General features: G+C 44.9%; 1 protein-coding gene across 1 annotated transcript in view; it reads right to left on the bottom strand.

The window, feature by feature from the left end:
• Wdr72 (WD repeat domain 72) overlaps positions 1 to 9,886 on the bottom strand; it is a 108,124-nt gene extending 98,238 nt beyond the window's left edge. The window contains exon 1 of the mRNA XM_051140829.1: positions 9,734 to 9,886. The gene's annotated coding sequence lies outside the window, so the exon portion shown is untranslated. The remainder of the gene's footprint in view (positions 1 to 9,733) is intronic.
• Between the last annotated feature and the right edge of the window lie 7,008 nt (positions 9,887 to 16,894).

The following is a 16,894-nucleotide window of genomic DNA, read 5'->3' as shown; positions in this document are numbered from 1 at the left end:
TTAATGAAACAAATCAAAAACAAAAACAAAAACCTGTACTCCACCAAATTGGAAAAAAAAATTTTTTTTTTTTTAAAGGTAAGGTTTTCGACAGATACTACCTCAGTTGTACTAACAATGCAAAAATCACTCCGAGATCAAGTGAGGAGTTAAGCAGATATGCAGATTAATCGCTGCACTTCCAATACTCATGACCCAGAATATGCAATAATGTAAGCCAACCAAGAAACAGCCCTAAAGCCCCGCCCCGCCCCCCCCCCATTGTTGAATAGCTGAAGTTTCCAGCGCAGCCCCCAGCTCTACCTGCCCTGCCGAGCTGCAGGATCTCAGGAAGTGCCGCCTGCACACTTCATCTGCTTCTTGTTAAACTGTGGATCTGCAGTGCTAGCAAAATGAAACTGCCGCGCGTGTTGCATGCAGTCATTGTTAGAGAGTTGGGCGTTAGCGTGGGAAAAGAAACTCGAGAAGCCCGGGGGGACCTCTAGTGAGTGACACTCAATTTCACATCTATTTAGTCTGGAACAATTCAGAGAAATACCGTCCTCACATTTAAAACCTTAGGATTAGGCCTTAAAAGGATTTTGTTTTTTTCAGGGTTTGTTGTTGTTGTTGTTTTGTTTCAGATTGTGTTACACTTAACTATCCAAATAGTTAAACTAAAAGCCATTTTTTTAAAAACCTAAAACCATCTAGCATGCTTTAGTCCATTTTTAAAAGATCTATTTCAATGTTTTTTTAAAATTATGTGCCACGAGTGCAGTACCCAGAGAGGCCTGAAGAGGGCGTCAGATCTCCTGAAGTTGAAGTGACAGGAAGTTGTAAACCAGCGGCAGTGAGTGCTGGAACCAAATCTAGGTCCTCTGGAGGAGCCCCAAACGCTCTCAAACCCTGAGCCGTATGGTCATTCGTAATTAAATTAAAAAAAAAAAAAAATACTTATTAGGGGCCTGTTGGGTTAGATTCCCAGCACAGAACAGGAAAGGGGGAAAAACAAACTCTCAATGTCTTTATCACTGAGTCACTCTGTGGTTAACTTTAAATACGCATTTGTGTTGCTGGCAAAGCAGTTGTTTCTGTGCCTGTGAATTCTACAAGCCCATTTCAGTATTGAGTCATATGTTTTTCTCACATGGAAGAACAATATATATGAAAAAAAAATTGCCTAGTACATTTGGTTAGGTTAACACACGGAAAATATTAAATTAACTCGTGTAAGAACATATCTCTGGTTCCTGTTTGGTGTGGGATTCCTCCTCCATCATGAAAGTGGAGGCAACACCATGTCAGTGCTGGTCCCCTCAACTCCACAACTCTGTGTGAAATAAGCTTTTATTTGTAAAATTTAAAAAAAAAAAAAAGAATAAATTACATCACATAAGCATATCCTTATGAGTCAAAAAATGTCCACAGAATCAGGGCACTGCATATTTTGGTTTTTTGAAATGGCCAGTAAAACAGCACCTTCTAACACATAATGTTCGTTGTGTGCTGTTGGAACACATGGCTGCAATGCATTGTGTCCGTGAGACCCTTTATGCTACCCTTCATTTCACTCTATCTTTGGGGAGCAGTGTCTCTCATACTTCAGATTGGCCTTCAGCTCTCTATGCAGCTGAGTGTGATCCTCCCGCCTCCACCTCCCAAGTGCTGGGATGACAAGGTACTTGCCTTCAGTGTGGTGGACAGGACCCGCAGCAAGGACGACTTTAATTCAGTGCTTCTCAACCCTCCCTAAAGCTGCAACTTTTTACTATAGTTCCTCATGTTGTGGTGCCCCCCCAAGCATAAAATTATTTCTTGTTTCTACTTCAGAACTGTAACTTTGCTACTGTTATGAATCATACTATAAAGATCTGTGTTTTCCGATGGCCTTAGGTCACTACTATAAAGATCTGTGTTTTCCGATGGCCTTAGGTCACTACCCACGGGTTGAGAACCACTACTTTAAGCTCATCGCTTGCACTGCATGCTGACACTAAAGTCCAGGGTGCTTGGGGGAGGGTGGTCCCTGTGGAGACACAGGGCCTGAGGATTATGACACAAAGACACCTCGTCTTCCCTAATACCTGATGGTGTAAATGTGAGTGGTTGTCCATTTATACTCAGTTGCCTGTGGAGCCCGAGGACAATTCCAGCTGTCATTCCTCAGGCGCCACGGGCCTGTTTCTTTGAGACCAGGTCTCTCACTGACACAGAGTTCACTAATAGGCTAATTTGGCTGAGGGTCTAACCCTAGGCTTCTGCCTGTCTCTGCCTCCCCAGAGCTAGTTACGTAGTTACAAGTGCTCTGGCCACACCAGGGTCTTTTAAAAACTTTCTCTCTATTGATCCGCCTGCTTCTGCGAGGCCAGTCTGGTCTACAGAGTTCAGGACAGCCAAGGCTACACAGAGAAACCCTGTCTCGGAAAACTAAAAAAAAAAAAAAAAAAAAAAAAAGAAAAGAAAAGAAAAGAAAAAGGAAAAAAGAAGCAAAACAATCTCTCTCTCTCTCTCCCCGTGTGTGTGTGTGTGCCTGTGTGTGTGCTCTCCTGTGTGTGAGCTCTCCTGTGTATGTGCTCTCCTGTGTGTGTGTGTGTGTGTGTGTGTGTGTGTGTGTGAATCTCCTTTGCTTTGACTCTTCTCATTTCCCCTTCTCTGAGAACACATCCAATTTCACCCTCTTTTCCTTTCCTCCTCAGCCTTAAGGAAACCTTTACAGATCCCACTTACACACACTTACTAAACGCCAGATCAACACTGGACTCGGGTGTTTCCCACCTTTCCGATTCCATCGTATACCTGCCACTTAGTATTTATTCTTGGGGGGGAAAGAGGCTTGGCAAAGCTGAATCCCTTGGTTAGGGATAATTATATCCTATGTCTGTCTGACCTCAAGGCCCATCCCGCTTCTCAAAGGGCTTGAGAGTGAGGGTTAGGAGTACGTCGTCTCCTGTTATGGCCCACATGAGCAAGCCTGTACCCCTAAGGAAAGGAAACAACAGAAAATACGTACAACCTGAATACGGGGTGACTGAAGGTCAAGCTGCTGTTCAGTCTGAGGGCGAAGCTGCCAAGAGATTTCTGCTACTTAATCTACAAAACCAACTCATTACTCACTCAGCGTCAAAGGTGTGGGCAGTGGTTCCTTCAAAGTACCACGACTAAAGAAAACCAGGAGAGAGACCTGTTGAAAGAGTGACCAGGCATCCTAAGACCACACCTCTGAGATGACTTTCACACAGAGTATGCCCTCCAATTACGAGTCCCCAGACTGACTGCGCCTTTGAGCAGGCAGAGCCAGCACTGTGTTGCTTTCTAACCTTTCTCCAGCCTCTGCCCATCCCAAAGCTGTCCCTGGCAAAGAGGATCCCCTTTGCTCTGCTCTGCTAGGTTCCTACTGACCCAAGTCATTCTGTAGCAACAGCCACAAATTCTGTCCCTGGGGCATGAATAAATGCTCAACTCCCACCGTTCATGGGCCAATGAGGGCCTAAGAGGCCTCGGATCGATCCAACCCATTTTAACTAGCAAGAAACTACCTAGTAATACCTTGTTTGTATTTCTTGGAGGAGGGACACCAGAAACCCTTATTTCATTCTCCGCAATAATCGGAGGGCACACAGCTAGGGCAGCACCATCTCCCAGCTGCTGATTACATCAAAGGCTTGAAGCACAAATTCAATTTTATGATGTTAATCTCGGCCTGCCACTCAGAAATTTTCTCTGAGGGACGTGATTTTTTTTTCTTCTGGATTTCATTTTAAGAATGATTTTTTTTTTCATCCTCAATCAATAAAGATATGTTTTCATCAAAAGACTCTATCTTGGCAGAATTCAATTGGCTACCTCAATCCCTTTTGGTGACACGGTATTAATTAAAATAGTTTATGTTGCACCTCAGCTGGCAAAAGAGGCAGTGAGAAAAAGCCAACTACTCAGAACACATGTTTTATACACGGCAACACAGAGGCCAGAAAATAATTTGCTCTTTCTTCAGGTGACAGACATTAGCAACTCAAGGGTCATTCTGACTTGTTTTCTTTATTTCACTGGGAAAAAGAAAAAATAATAAAATAAGATTTTTTTTTTAAAAGGCTGAAGCTTTCCCTGCCAGAGTTCTGTTCAATAGAAAACGGAAGTGCTGGTAAACAGGATTCTGCAAACCCTGCCCTTCTGGGGGAGCACAGGACAAGGCATCACCCAGGGCATGGTAGGCTGCTTAGAATCGGTCTCTTAAGCTAAATAAGTAAATGGAAATATGAGAAGCACACAGGAAGGAAGGACATTCCCTCTCAACTCTGAAATAATAGTTAAAATTGTAATATACCGTGTTTCTTGAAAGCAGGCATGGAGAATTATATAAAGTTTCTCAAAGCTGAAAAGAGGAGAAACCCACAAACCATGTCAAACACAAAAAAATAAAGATATTTGGATTCTGAAGTCTGGTAGAAAGTGGGGGTTGATTCACCCCAATGCCCCATTAGGAAGTACCTGACTCTGCAGCCTCCCACACACCTGGAGGAAGCATGCCCCTCCCCCAAGATGCCAACAGGTCATGGAACCTTTGTGCCCTGAGGGATGAGGGCTGAAGACTCCTTTCCAAAGGTACACAGGGAGCTAGAATTTGCCCTGGATAGAGAGTGAGGTGGATTCTTGGGTGCCAGAAGAGGCAGATCAAATACTGAAACACTCAGCTGGGAATTTATATCCAGAATCCAGAGGAAACGTGGAACAATCTAATAAAATAGTTCATGACTAGCCTCAGCCCCACCTTCCTGGCTCAGAACTCATTCCCTCCAGTAATTCTTGAAGCCTAAGGACCTTCATCTGCAAGTCTCCAGAGAAAACTGGTTTAGATGAGGCTTTCTTTGATATTAAAAATAGAAAAGAAAAAAAAAAACCCGTTGAATTAAGGGAAAACCTGTCTAGCCAGAGTAAGTCTGGTCTGAGCTGAAAACCATGCCTCAAAATGTAAGAAACGAGAAGATAAAAGACACCTGATGTTGATTTCTGGGCTCCACACACATATATGCACACTTGCATGACACATGCATAAACATAGCACACAGACACAGGGACTCTAGGAAAGAGGAGGAGGGGAAGGAGGAGGAGAAGAAGGAGGAGGAGGTGATGGTAGAGACATGGCTCAGCTGGTAGTTTATTTACCACGCAAGAACCCACTTTTAAAAGGCTGCGCATGGCACGATGCTTACAATCCCAGCCCCGGAGAGGCGGGGACAGGAGGACTCCTGAGACTCCCTGGCCATCTAGCCCAGTCTGCTTATTAGCAAGCTCCAGGCTCAGTGAAAGTAAAGTGAAGAGCAGTTGGGGAAGACAGCTGATGTCGACCTCCACATAGGTACCTGTGCACCTGTGCACGTATGAACGCATACACCCTTGCAAGTGCACCACATGCACAATGTGATGGTTGCCATGAGAGCAGCATCGCCTTGGAGTTCTGGAATGTCTCAGGATGAGTCCAGGAGTCAGAATGTTAATTAGGGCTCTGGACATGTACACTTAAGCTGAACAGCTGGATTCAGTCTCCGCTCGATTCTGGCTGGACCTGATGTCTACCAGGACAACGAACAAATGTCCAAGTCAATTGACTAAAACTAAGAAAATGAACAAAGGGAAAGAATACTCCAAAAGAGTAATTCTCACCTAATTTCTTAGACCAGATAATGATGGTGTGATACAAATGAGGGCCCGGCCTGATAGAGGCTTTCAGTAACCAGTAGAGCTAGTCTGGGCCTGCAGAAAAAAAAAAACTTTCTCTACAATGAATGAAACCTAAAGTATTAAATTCCTTTTCCTGTCTACTGGTGGAACCTATGTGATAGGTAGAATTTTCCCACACCTTGCAGCAAAAATCTCTCCTTTGAATTCATGTAGTTGTAAGAGGCAGAGAGCGCCAACTCTAGCGACTCATTTATTCAGCCAACTTGCACAACATTTGAGAGCAAGGAAGCTAACTCATAAATACTCAAGTTCAAATTTAAAGGAAAAGACTTCTGTAATATTTTTTCTTGAGACAGGGTTTCTCTGTGTACCTTTGGCTGTCCTGGACTCACTTTGTAGACCAGGCTGGCCTCTAAGTAACAGCCATCTACCTGCCTCTGCCTCCCGAGTGCTGGGATTAAAGGTGTGCACCATCACGCCTGGCAAGACCTCTGTATTTAAAAGCTAACAATACCAAGGAGAAACCAAGAGGGTGAAATTCCATAAGAACTTCCCCACCGAAATGTTCAGTCAAAAATGATGAACTTATCCCTGATACCTCTTGGGTAACATTTCTTTTCTAACATTCACTTACATTGCTCAGAAGGAAGCAAAAGTGATATCATCAGGCCCACGTAGGAATGCAGATATTTTTTCCTGATAAGAGAACCTGTGCAGAGGGGGTGACCTTCTCCCACCTCAGGCCAAGGGCACACCTTAGTTAAAGCATAGCCTGTAGTGTTTGGAGAACGCGGGCAGCAGCAATAGTAGTAAATGTAATTTTAGAATTTACTCCAAATGATGCCAGCTAACATGTTCTTGGTCTGCTTTTAAAATATATATTTTCACAGGTGTGTATTTGTGTATGTATGTATGTCATGTGTGTATGAGTGCCCCTGAAGACCTGAAGAGAGTCTGGGATTCCCCTGAAGCTGGCGCTATTGACAGCTATGAGCTGTCTGCCTTGAGTGCCGGGAACTGAACTCTCATCCTCTGGAAGAGCAGTAAGTGCTCTTGGCCACAGAGCCACCCCTCCAGCCTGTCGTGGTCTGCTTGTGTGATATGTGTGCCCCCCCGCCCCAGGGCACAAGCACACGCTAGTGTTTCACTGTGTCTAATCGAGGTGCGTGTCCTAGGGCAGGACACTGGCTGACACTTCAGCCCACAGAAAAGTGCTGTGTACACAGCTTAGTCTTCCTCCAGCTTCTGGAAAGGAAACACCCTTTTAGAGGCGATTCAAAAGTAGTGAGGCTTCCATGTGACATCTGAGGACAACAAAACCCAAAGGCGCAGTAACTTGGCAAGGTCTATGTAAAGTCAACAGAGGAAATGCTTTGAAGGAAAGCCAAGGAGTTTGTGCGTTAGCTGGGAACAAGTGTGAATCGCTGTGAGACTCCACATTCCCTAGACAGGTCAGTGTGTGAATACTCACCCTAAGAATGCAGCTCTCAGGTGTGCATACAGAGCAACAGGCAGACAGAGAAAATACCATTGGCTGAGGCTGTGCGTTCTAATACGTCCTAAAGCCACCTAAGATCATGTCTGCTCTCTGGGCTCACAAGCCACTTGTAGCTCACAGACAACAGTCACCATCTGTGAACTTACATTGGGGCTCCTTCATCCTGTACTTGCTTAGATGTCAGACACATTCGTGTAGGACTTGACATTTATTTTGAGATAAATTATCTTAATTAAAGAAAAAAGAGACTAGTCATAGTGACAGAAGGATTGGGAGTTCAAGGTCACCCTCAACAACATAGAGAATTTGAGGCTAGCCTGAGCTAGCCTCATGACACAAATCATGAGACCTTGGGTCAAAGCAAAAATAAAAAAGAGACTCGTCAAGAATAAAAACAATCATTAAAAAAAATGGACATTGAAGAAATTGTTTCTGTTTGTTGGATGACTATTAGCTGTACGCCCTGCAGGGTTCATGTTACATGCCCGTTCAACTCTCGGGCACAACATCGTAGAATATTATCCTCTCCAGCCAGGAGGAAATGAGACACAAAAAGCAAGAGTAATTTGTCCAAGGTCCCATCAGTCCTGAACCCTTAGTCAGCTGCTGGGATGTCCAGCCTGCCAGGACACCTTCTGGAACCAGGAGGAAAGTCCACAGTCCAAATTCTGCAGAGCGATGCTCCCCAGCACTGGACACACAGCATGCTAAAAAGAGTTCAAATGCTCTTCCTGAGTTCTTATTCTGAAAATTAAGAGAAAACACACACACACACACACACACACACATACACACACACACACAAACATAGCCCACACACACCGCACCACATACACACCATACCCCAAACACACCACCCACCCACCCACCCATACACACACACCACACGTTAAGGACTTTTGGAGACCTCAGAATCAATATAGCAAAGGACTCACTGGGACTTCAAGACTGAGCTGTGACTAAAGCTCAGAACTGTTCAATTCTTTCCACCAGGTTCCCACCTTAGCCTCTGGTCTCTGATTCTGCCTAGTGGAGAGCAGGGTCCAGAACTCTTAAGAACCAGTGAAAAAATAATTACATTTAAAAAATTATCAAGAGAAGTTTCACCTACAATGTGCTAACAGAGCGATTACAGGGGCTGCCCCTATGAGTTACTGTAAGCAGCTCTATATTATTATTATTATTATTATTATTATTATTATTATTATTATTATTATCATTATTATTATTAAAAATAAGCAAGTAAACATCCTTGAAACTCTGGAATGCCCTGATACCAATACTTTCAGCGTGCCTAAAAATATCTTAGAACTTAAATATATTCTTTCTCAGTGAGTCTCTGTACATGAGAACCCCAGATTTCTCATGTCTCCCCTCGGTTAGAGACAGTAGAAATCCCTTTACATATGGTGAAGCATGACGTTAGCTTGAGAAAGAAGTTCTAATTTACAAATATCTGTTCTCCAAAGAAGCAACAGTATTGGACTAAACACAGAAGATCAATTTGTGTGGTTTTAAAAATCAGTCTCCTTTTACAGTGTCACATGGAAGACTGTTTCCCTTCTCCTTTGGTGTATTCTTGAACACACGTTTGAAGGCTTTTAGTATTGACGGAACTAAAAGAAATGAAGGAACGAGTGGAGTGAAAAAAAGGAAGGAAGGAAGGAAGGAGAGAGAGAGAGAGAGGAGAGAGAGAGAGAGAGAGAGAGAGAGAGAGAGAAAGGGAAGGAACTCCAAGTACCCATAAACACTAGCTCATTTTCTTTTCCCAGGGTGCTTGAGATTCCTGGGACACAGGAGGAGGGGCTTGCCTCACTGGCCCCCACCCCTTGCTGAGGAGCTACCAACAGCTGATGGCTTTGTGGCCAGGGAGGGGCAGTTAGAAGGGAGTGGCTCCTGCTAGACAGACCATGCTTTGGTGGAGGGCCCCTGACACATGTGTATATGGGCAGCCCACACTGGACTTTGTGAGTTACTTAAAAACAAAAACAAACAAACAAACAAACAAACACCCTGAAGTTGAGAAGGTGGAGTGGATTTGGGTGGAGTCAGGGGAAGGAGTGGGGGTAAATATGATCCTAATGCAAAAAAATTAGTAAAAAAAAATATATATTGTGTAGAAAAAAATACAACTCAAAGGTGGAGGGAAAAAAAGAGTTAGGGAAGATAAAAAAGAAAAACAAAAACAAAAACAAAAAACCCCCCAAAAAAACAACCTGCCTGTGAACAGGGTCAGGGACGAGGCCAGATGAAAGAAGAGAGATGGAAGATTCGAAATATTTGCATCAGATGAAAAATATTCCTCCAAATTGGCCTAGTGTCCAACAGCTGACCTTGAACTCCTTGGACAGATGACCTCCAAGAGGGGGAAGAAAGAACATTCAGGCAGAGCCAGGCTCTGTGCACACCACTGTTAACTGTACACAAAGGAGTTGGAAGGAATGAGGGCGGCTGGACAGGAATGCCAGCCCAGAGGAGGGAGTCTTGCTAGCAGGTCACCTTTGGCAGTTTTCTTAGAATAGGCATCTCCCTGCCGCCCCTTAAGCTTTTGCTGCCCCCTCAGTCCAAACTTACAAGAGTCCAGCAGGCAGGTCTTCTTTAGGGCTGTGTTGGCCACAGGTGAGAGCGCTTAGCCTTGTGTCAGCCTTCAGCTGTCATAGCCAGCAGGCGCTCACCTCCACTGGCTCCTTCCCCCTGCTGCGGAGCTAGTTGTAAAGTCCTAAAAAATAAAATAAAATAAAATAAAAACAAAAACAAAACAAACAAACAGAAAAGCCACCCACCTCTCCCTAGGGGAAGAGCGAGTCTCCCAAAGTATAGGAGAGCAGCTTTCCCAGCAGAACCCAAGGGAGGGACGTGGCGCTGTGCGGCTGTCCCCAGCCCATCCCACTGAAGCGCGGATTCCCAGAGAGGGAGGAGCAGGCGCCTTCTCCCCCAGTCAAGCCAAACCCACAGGTGACCAGACCCGCCTAAGAAGCCTGAGGTTGGATCCGCCTCCACCTGCCTGGCCCGCCCCGGCCGGCTGGCGCGGAACAAGCTGGCTGAGTTTCTCTTGCTTCCTGCCGGCCCTCTCTCCTGTAGCTAACCAGGGCCAGCCGGTCCTTCAAGTGACCCTGCAGCTGAAATGCAAGGGGCCCAGGTACCAGAGCACCTAGAACTTTGACAAGGGGTGGGAGTTTCCCCGGAGGGGGCCTCCTGTGAGCCTGGAGAGCTGGATTGCACTTTTTAGAATGCTGGCCTCACAAGTGCAGGGAGTCTGGAAGCCAGTGAAAATGTCCGGCTTGGAGGCCTGTGCGTTTATTTATTTATTTTTAATTTATTTATGCAGTTATTCACTTTACATTCTCCTTCCTCCTCTCCTCCCAGTCGTTCCCCTCCCTCTCCCCTCCTTCCCTCTTCACCCTATCCCCCTCACCCCGCCTCAGAAAAGGGGATCCCCTCCCCCAACCCACCCAGCAAGTCCAGTCCCATCAGGATTGAGCACTTCCTCTTTCGCAGTGTTCTGGCAAGGCAGCCCCAGCAGAGGGAAATGACCAAAACAGAGACCTTGTCAGAGACATCTCCCACTCCCCTTTCTAGGGGACCCACATAAAGACCAAGCTGCCCATTGGGTACATATGTGTAGGGCACCTAGGTTCAGTCTATGCTTGGTCCTTGGTTGGTGTGTCAGTCTCCACAAGCCCCGCCCCCTGGGCCCAGGCTAGTTGGTACTGTTGGTCTTCTTGTGAAGCTCCTGTCCCCTTCTGGTCCTTCTATCCTCCCCCATCTCTCCCTATCCTCCACCAAATGTTGGGCTGTGAGTCTCAGCTTCTGTTTCATTCTGTTGCTGGATGGATACTCTTAGAGGACAGCCATGATAGGATGCCATCTCGTTGTGTCCTTCTGGGTCTGGGTTACCTCACTCTGGTGTTCCATTCATTTGCCTGCAAATTTCATGGTTTCCTTGTTTTTAATGACTGAGTAGTATTCCATTGTGTAAATGTACCACAGTTTCTTTGTCCATTCTTTCCTTGAGGAACATCTGGGTTGTTTCCGGATTCTGCCTATTATGAATAAAGCTGTTATGAACATAGTTGAGCAAATGTCCTGGTTGTATGGTGGGGCATCTCTTGGGTATATGCCCAGGAGTGCTATAGCTTGGTCTTGAGGTAGCACTATTCCCAATTTTCTGAGAAAGCACCAGGTTGATTTCTGAAGTGCTTGCACAAGTTTGCACTCCCACCCGCAATGGAGGAGTGTTCCCGTTTCTCCACAGCTTCGCCAGCATGTGCTGTCACTCGAGTTTTTGATCTTTGCCATTCTGATAGGTGTAAGGTGGAATCTCAGCGTCATTTTGATTTGCACTTCCCTGATGACTAATGATGTTAACATTTCTTTAAGTGTTTCTCTTGGCCATTCAATATTCCTCTGTTGAGAACTCTCTGGTTTGCTCTGTAGTACCCCATTTTTAATTGGATTATTTGGTTTGTTGGTATTACTTTCTTGAGTTCTTTATATCTTTTGGATATTAGCCCTTTGTCAGATGTATGCTTGGTGAAGATCTCTTCCCAATCTGTAGGCTGATGTTTTGTTCCGTTGACTGTGTCCCTTGCTTTACAGAAGCTTTCCAGTTTCATGAGGTCCCATTTATTAATTGTTGATCTTAGAGCCTGAGCTCTTGGTGTTCTGTTCAAGAAATTGTCTCCCGTGCCAATGAGTTCAAGGCTCTTCCCCACTTCTCTTCTAATAGATTTAGTGTTTATGGTTTTATATTGAGGTCTGTGATCCACTTGGACTTGAATATTGTACAGAGTGACAAATATGGTTCTATTTGCATTTTTCTACATGTAGATATCCAGTTAGACCAGCAGCATTTGTTGAAAATGCTATCTTTTTTCCATTGTATGGTTTTGTCTTCTTTGTCAAAACTCCAGTGTCCATAGGTATGTGGATTTATGTCTGGGTGTTTGATTTGATTCCATTGACCAACCAATCTGTTTCTATGCCAACACCATACAGTTTTTATTATGATTTCTTTGTAGTACACTTTGAAGTCAGGGATAGGGATACATTGACTTCTTCCTTTTTAATTTATATCCCCAACCATAAAAGAAGCCCAGGGCCAGATGGTTTTAGCACAGAATTCTCCCAGGCTTTCAAAGAGCTAAGGACTGTGCATTTATCATCCTAGTTCCAGGGAGCTACAGACAGGCCAGTCCATGAGGAAGCAGCCTGGGTGAGTGCCTGTGCTCCAGACTATGAGAGACCTTATCTCAAAAACAGGCTGCATGGCTCCTGAGGTGGTAGTTGTTGTCTGGTTCACACACACACACACACACACACACACACACACACACACACACACACAGAGAGAGAGAGAGAGAGAGAGAGAGAGACAGAGACAGAGAGACAGAGAAAGAGAGAGACAGGGTGGGTTGGGAAAATGGGAAGGCCCCTCTGCAGTTCTCAGGTCACCCAGTTGTTTCAGCCTTCAAACCATGCAGTGTCTTGATTAGGAAGCCACTGCAAATAGGTAGACAGAGATTTTAGCCCCTCCCTTTTCAATAATGCCTGGCTTCTCAGGTGCTCAGGACATGATGACCTGTGCAGGATGACTAACTCCAGGTTGTAGACCTCCTAGGAAAGGCCTCCCTGCTCACCTTCTCCATGCCTTACTAGCCTATTCTGGGTCCAGCTGGAGCCCCACTTCCCTTCCCAGGCAATGCTGTCCTACCAGCTACCCACAGAATTCTCTCTTCTGTATCCCAACAGTTACCACAGCTTACTGCCACTGCTCTTACTTGACCTCCTCTGCCAGACTGTGGCCCTAGATGGGACATGGGGCCTACAGTAGGTACCTAAAACTTTGCTGAGGGAAGTCATGCAGCATGCACACAGCCAGTCACTGTCAAGGGCCCCAGCCTCCACTCTCCAGAGCCCCAGTGAACTTCCATTATATCTTCTAACCTCTAATATGCATCAAAGGGAGGAAGTCCACATGTGCTTCATCCTTGAGACGCCCTTCAACCTTCTGGGCAGAGCCCTCAGCTCTAGTTTTCACAGGGGCCCACAGTGTGGGAACAACTGAGTACTTAGTTGCTGTCGTCTGCCATCTGCCGTCATAGTTTAGTGTTTCCCACACCATCCTATTGTCCCAGGTCTTACTCCGAGTCCAGTGCCTAGGTCCATGATGCTTTCAAAACCCACAATGAATAGGAGCTGGGAAGGAAACGCTTCTGGATTCAAGACAGGATTGTAAAACTGTACCATAGTTTATTGTTTATTTCCTCTTTATTTGAAGTTCTTTTTGAAAAATTTTTAAATAACTACACATTTAATTCTATGTGTAAGAAGTTTTTTTTTTTTCCTACATATATTTCTGTGTGCCGCATGTATGCCTAGTGCCCATGGAGGCCAGAAGAGGGAGTCAGATCCCATGGGACTGGAGTTACATATGTTTATGATCCACCATATGGGTACTGGGAGTCGAACCTATGTCCTATGGAGGAACGTCCATTGCTCTTAACCGGTGAGTCATTTCTCCCATAATTCTGCTTTATTTGAAACAAGTTCTCCTTCAGTATCCCAGTGTGGCCTCAAACTCGGGTTCTTCCTGTCTGGACCTCCCAAGTGCTGGGGTTCCAGGCTTGCACCACCACCAAGTCCAGCCTGTTTCGTCGTGTTTATACCAGTGTAGCTGGTGCCAGTGTTGGGTTTATCTGAATCCTGTGTCTCTGGAAGACAGCAATAACAAAGGGTAAAGAAACCTTTGTTCTAGAAAGAGATTTCAGGGAGCCCCTTTCCAAAAGGCTTGAGGAAATGTTCCTGACACTATAGTGGGAGTTTTGGAATTTTGCTTTCTTTAAAAACATATGAATATTATAAGAATATGTTTTTGTTTCAATCCCAGGCTGCTTTGCAGCAGCTAACTATGGTTTGCCTCTTGCTCTGTTAGGGGTGTGATTTTGCCAGCTGCAGATAGTTTCTGCTCTCATGTGATGTTTGGAATTCTGGGTACTTTTCAGGGGGTATGTAAATGCTAGGGCCCCGAGAAGCTTGAAGGGGGGTGGGTTGTTGGGGAGTTGTTGGTTGGTATTTGTTGGTCATTAGTTGTTGATGGTTGGTTGTTGGTTGTTGGTCATGGTTTGTTAAGTAGTCATCCACAAAGAAGGGGGGCAATGGGATTAGATATCTTGGTCTTCATGTGAGTCCCTAGAAAGGGCAGCAAGGACTGTCTCTGACATGGACTCTGTTGCCTGCTTTCTAATCATGACCCCATGGTGGGGCAGCCTTGCCTGGCCTCAGTGGAAGAGGATACACTCAGTCCTGATGTGACTTGATGTGTTGGGGTGGGTCGTTGTTGGGGGCCGGCTCTTCGTTTCTGAGGAGTAGGGAAAGGGGGATAGGCAGAAGAGAGAGGGAGGGTAGGACAGGTAGGAGAGAAGGGAGGTAGATATGATCAGGATGTAAAGTGAATAAGAAAGAAAGAAAGAAAGAAAGAAAGAAAGAAAGAAAGAAAGAAAGAAAGAGATACTAAATATCCTGACAGTGAAGATAAAACTTGCCCCAAGGAACTCGATGCCCCTAATCAGCAGGAAGTAGTGTAAGGATGTCATTGGCCCCTGTCCAACCCCTGACTTTATCTCTTATATCTAGTGTAAGGCAGTTGAGAGGGAAGAAGAAAGGGGATAGAGAAGAGTGAAAGACAGAAGAATCCACAAAGTAGCAAATGGCGGCTACATGACACTGCTCTTGTTTGTTCTTGAGCAGGCTGGCCAAGGGCTCTCCAAACCACTATCCTGAATGGTTAGCCCGTCATGAATGGTTAACGGGTATTTGTGCCAACTGACCAACTTTGAAATACGACCTGATATTTTTACCTATATTTTAATTAGACTCTCTCTCTCTCTCTCTTTTTGGCCCTTGAGCCTTGACCAAGCTCAGCCCAAACCATCACACCAGCCTGTTTCCCACTTCTCCTGGAGTAGACTTCTCTTTTGCCTCTAGGTTCCCCTGCTTCTCCACATCCCACTTAACCTTCCCTGGAAAAGACAGGCCCTGCCTTACATTTGAGAGGCTGATAGAGTTCAGGGTCAAAACTTCCTCACTAGTTAGCTGCCAACAGAACCAAGTGTCTCATTTAGTATAACATAATCCATCGATGACTGTCTCTACATTAGTGGGATCAAAATAGTTCCTAGGCCAGATTTGTGGGTGAAGAGCCTCCCCTCAAGCCCCATTGTGAAAGCCCCAACCACGAATAACATTGCTCACACCTTGAACTGTTTATAAGTCTCTGATCAGGACACAGTCAGTACTGGTGTGTGAGTCACACTAGTGGCACAGGACACAGTCGGGACTGGTGTGTGAGTCACACTAGTGGCACAGGACACAGTTGGTACTGGTGTGTGAGTCACACTAGTGGCACACAGATTGCTCTAGTCATAGCATGCTCTCCTCTTCTCTGTTCTCCTGCTTTCTGGTTCCATGCTCAAGATACTACAACTGAAATCCAGGTCTGCAAGTTCTGGATCACAAACCACATGATGATGTTCGTTCTTTCTTTCTTTCTTATATGGACAATATTTCAGTATTTTCCTAAATTCTCTGAGAAACAGTCACTTGGGTGTATTTTCAGTGTTGATTACATTGTGCTACGTTTGTCTGATTTATTTATATTTACTTGCACATGTAAATTGTGTGTGTGTGTGTGTGTGTGTGTGTGTGTGTGTGTGTGTGTGTGTGTGTTGTCATGTAGAGGTCAGAGGATGACTTTCAGGAGTCATTTCTCTCCATACACTCTATGGGCCCTGGAGATTGATGTCAGGTTGTCAGGACTGGCAGCAAGCACCTTTACCTGCTGAGCCATCTCACTGTCCCTAGTATAAATTGATTTCCTAAGAGTCAGCGCATTAAAATAAATAAACAGACTAGGAAAAAGAAAAAAAAATATATTCCAAACCGTGGTTACCAGAAATAGCCATATTTACCAGCACATATTGTAATGTTTCCTGTTTATCTCTTTGCAAACTCATCTTTCCATATGGTAGTCGTATTATGCAGGCGACATTTATATTCTTTCCACTGGAACCTTATGGAAAGGTCACTTTGCACCCAGGTGGTTTTTGCCATCCTCATACTTTCTGGCTGCACAAAAGACCACTAAGCCAGTATATTATAGCATGACTGCTTTCTACGTGCAGGGTATCGGCTTTTAGTGTTCAGATAAAAATACGCGGTGTTGGATATTTTCTTAGAAGAGGTTTAATCAACAGAATCGCTACAGTCAAGGTGATCACCATTTGATGTGGCTCTGTCTCTCTGTTGTTTCTTGGTGGGTTTGTGGAATTCTCTCCTTCTTAGCCTGGGATTAAATATGTTACATAATATGATATGATAAATGAATATTAACTGCCCCGAATGGGAGTTTTCTCAGCTCCCCAACTCCTTCCTCAATAATTTTTTAAATTACTATTTAAGTATGTATTATTTTATGTGCGTGGTTGTTTTTCTTCAGGTTTGGCTGTGGACCACATGTGTGTGCTGCCTGTGGAGATCAGAAGAGGGCATTGGATCATCTGGGACTGGAGTTAGAGACTTGCATGAGCTGCCATGTGGGTGCTGGGAAGTTAATAAAGGTCCTCCGAAAGAACAACCAGTGCACTTAACTGCTGGGCCATCCATCTCCCTGGTCCCAATAACTGATTATTTTTAAGTTGAAATTGAATGTCAGAGGCCTTTTGATGCTACCTGTTT

The sequence above is a fragment of the Acomys russatus genome, chromosome 32 (genome assembly GCF_903995435.1).
Source record: "Acomys russatus chromosome 32, mAcoRus1.1, whole genome shotgun sequence".
Taxonomy (NCBI): Eukaryota; Metazoa; Chordata; class Mammalia; order Rodentia; family Muridae; genus Acomys; species Acomys russatus.
This window is presented reverse-complemented; position numbering and strand designations above follow the sequence as displayed.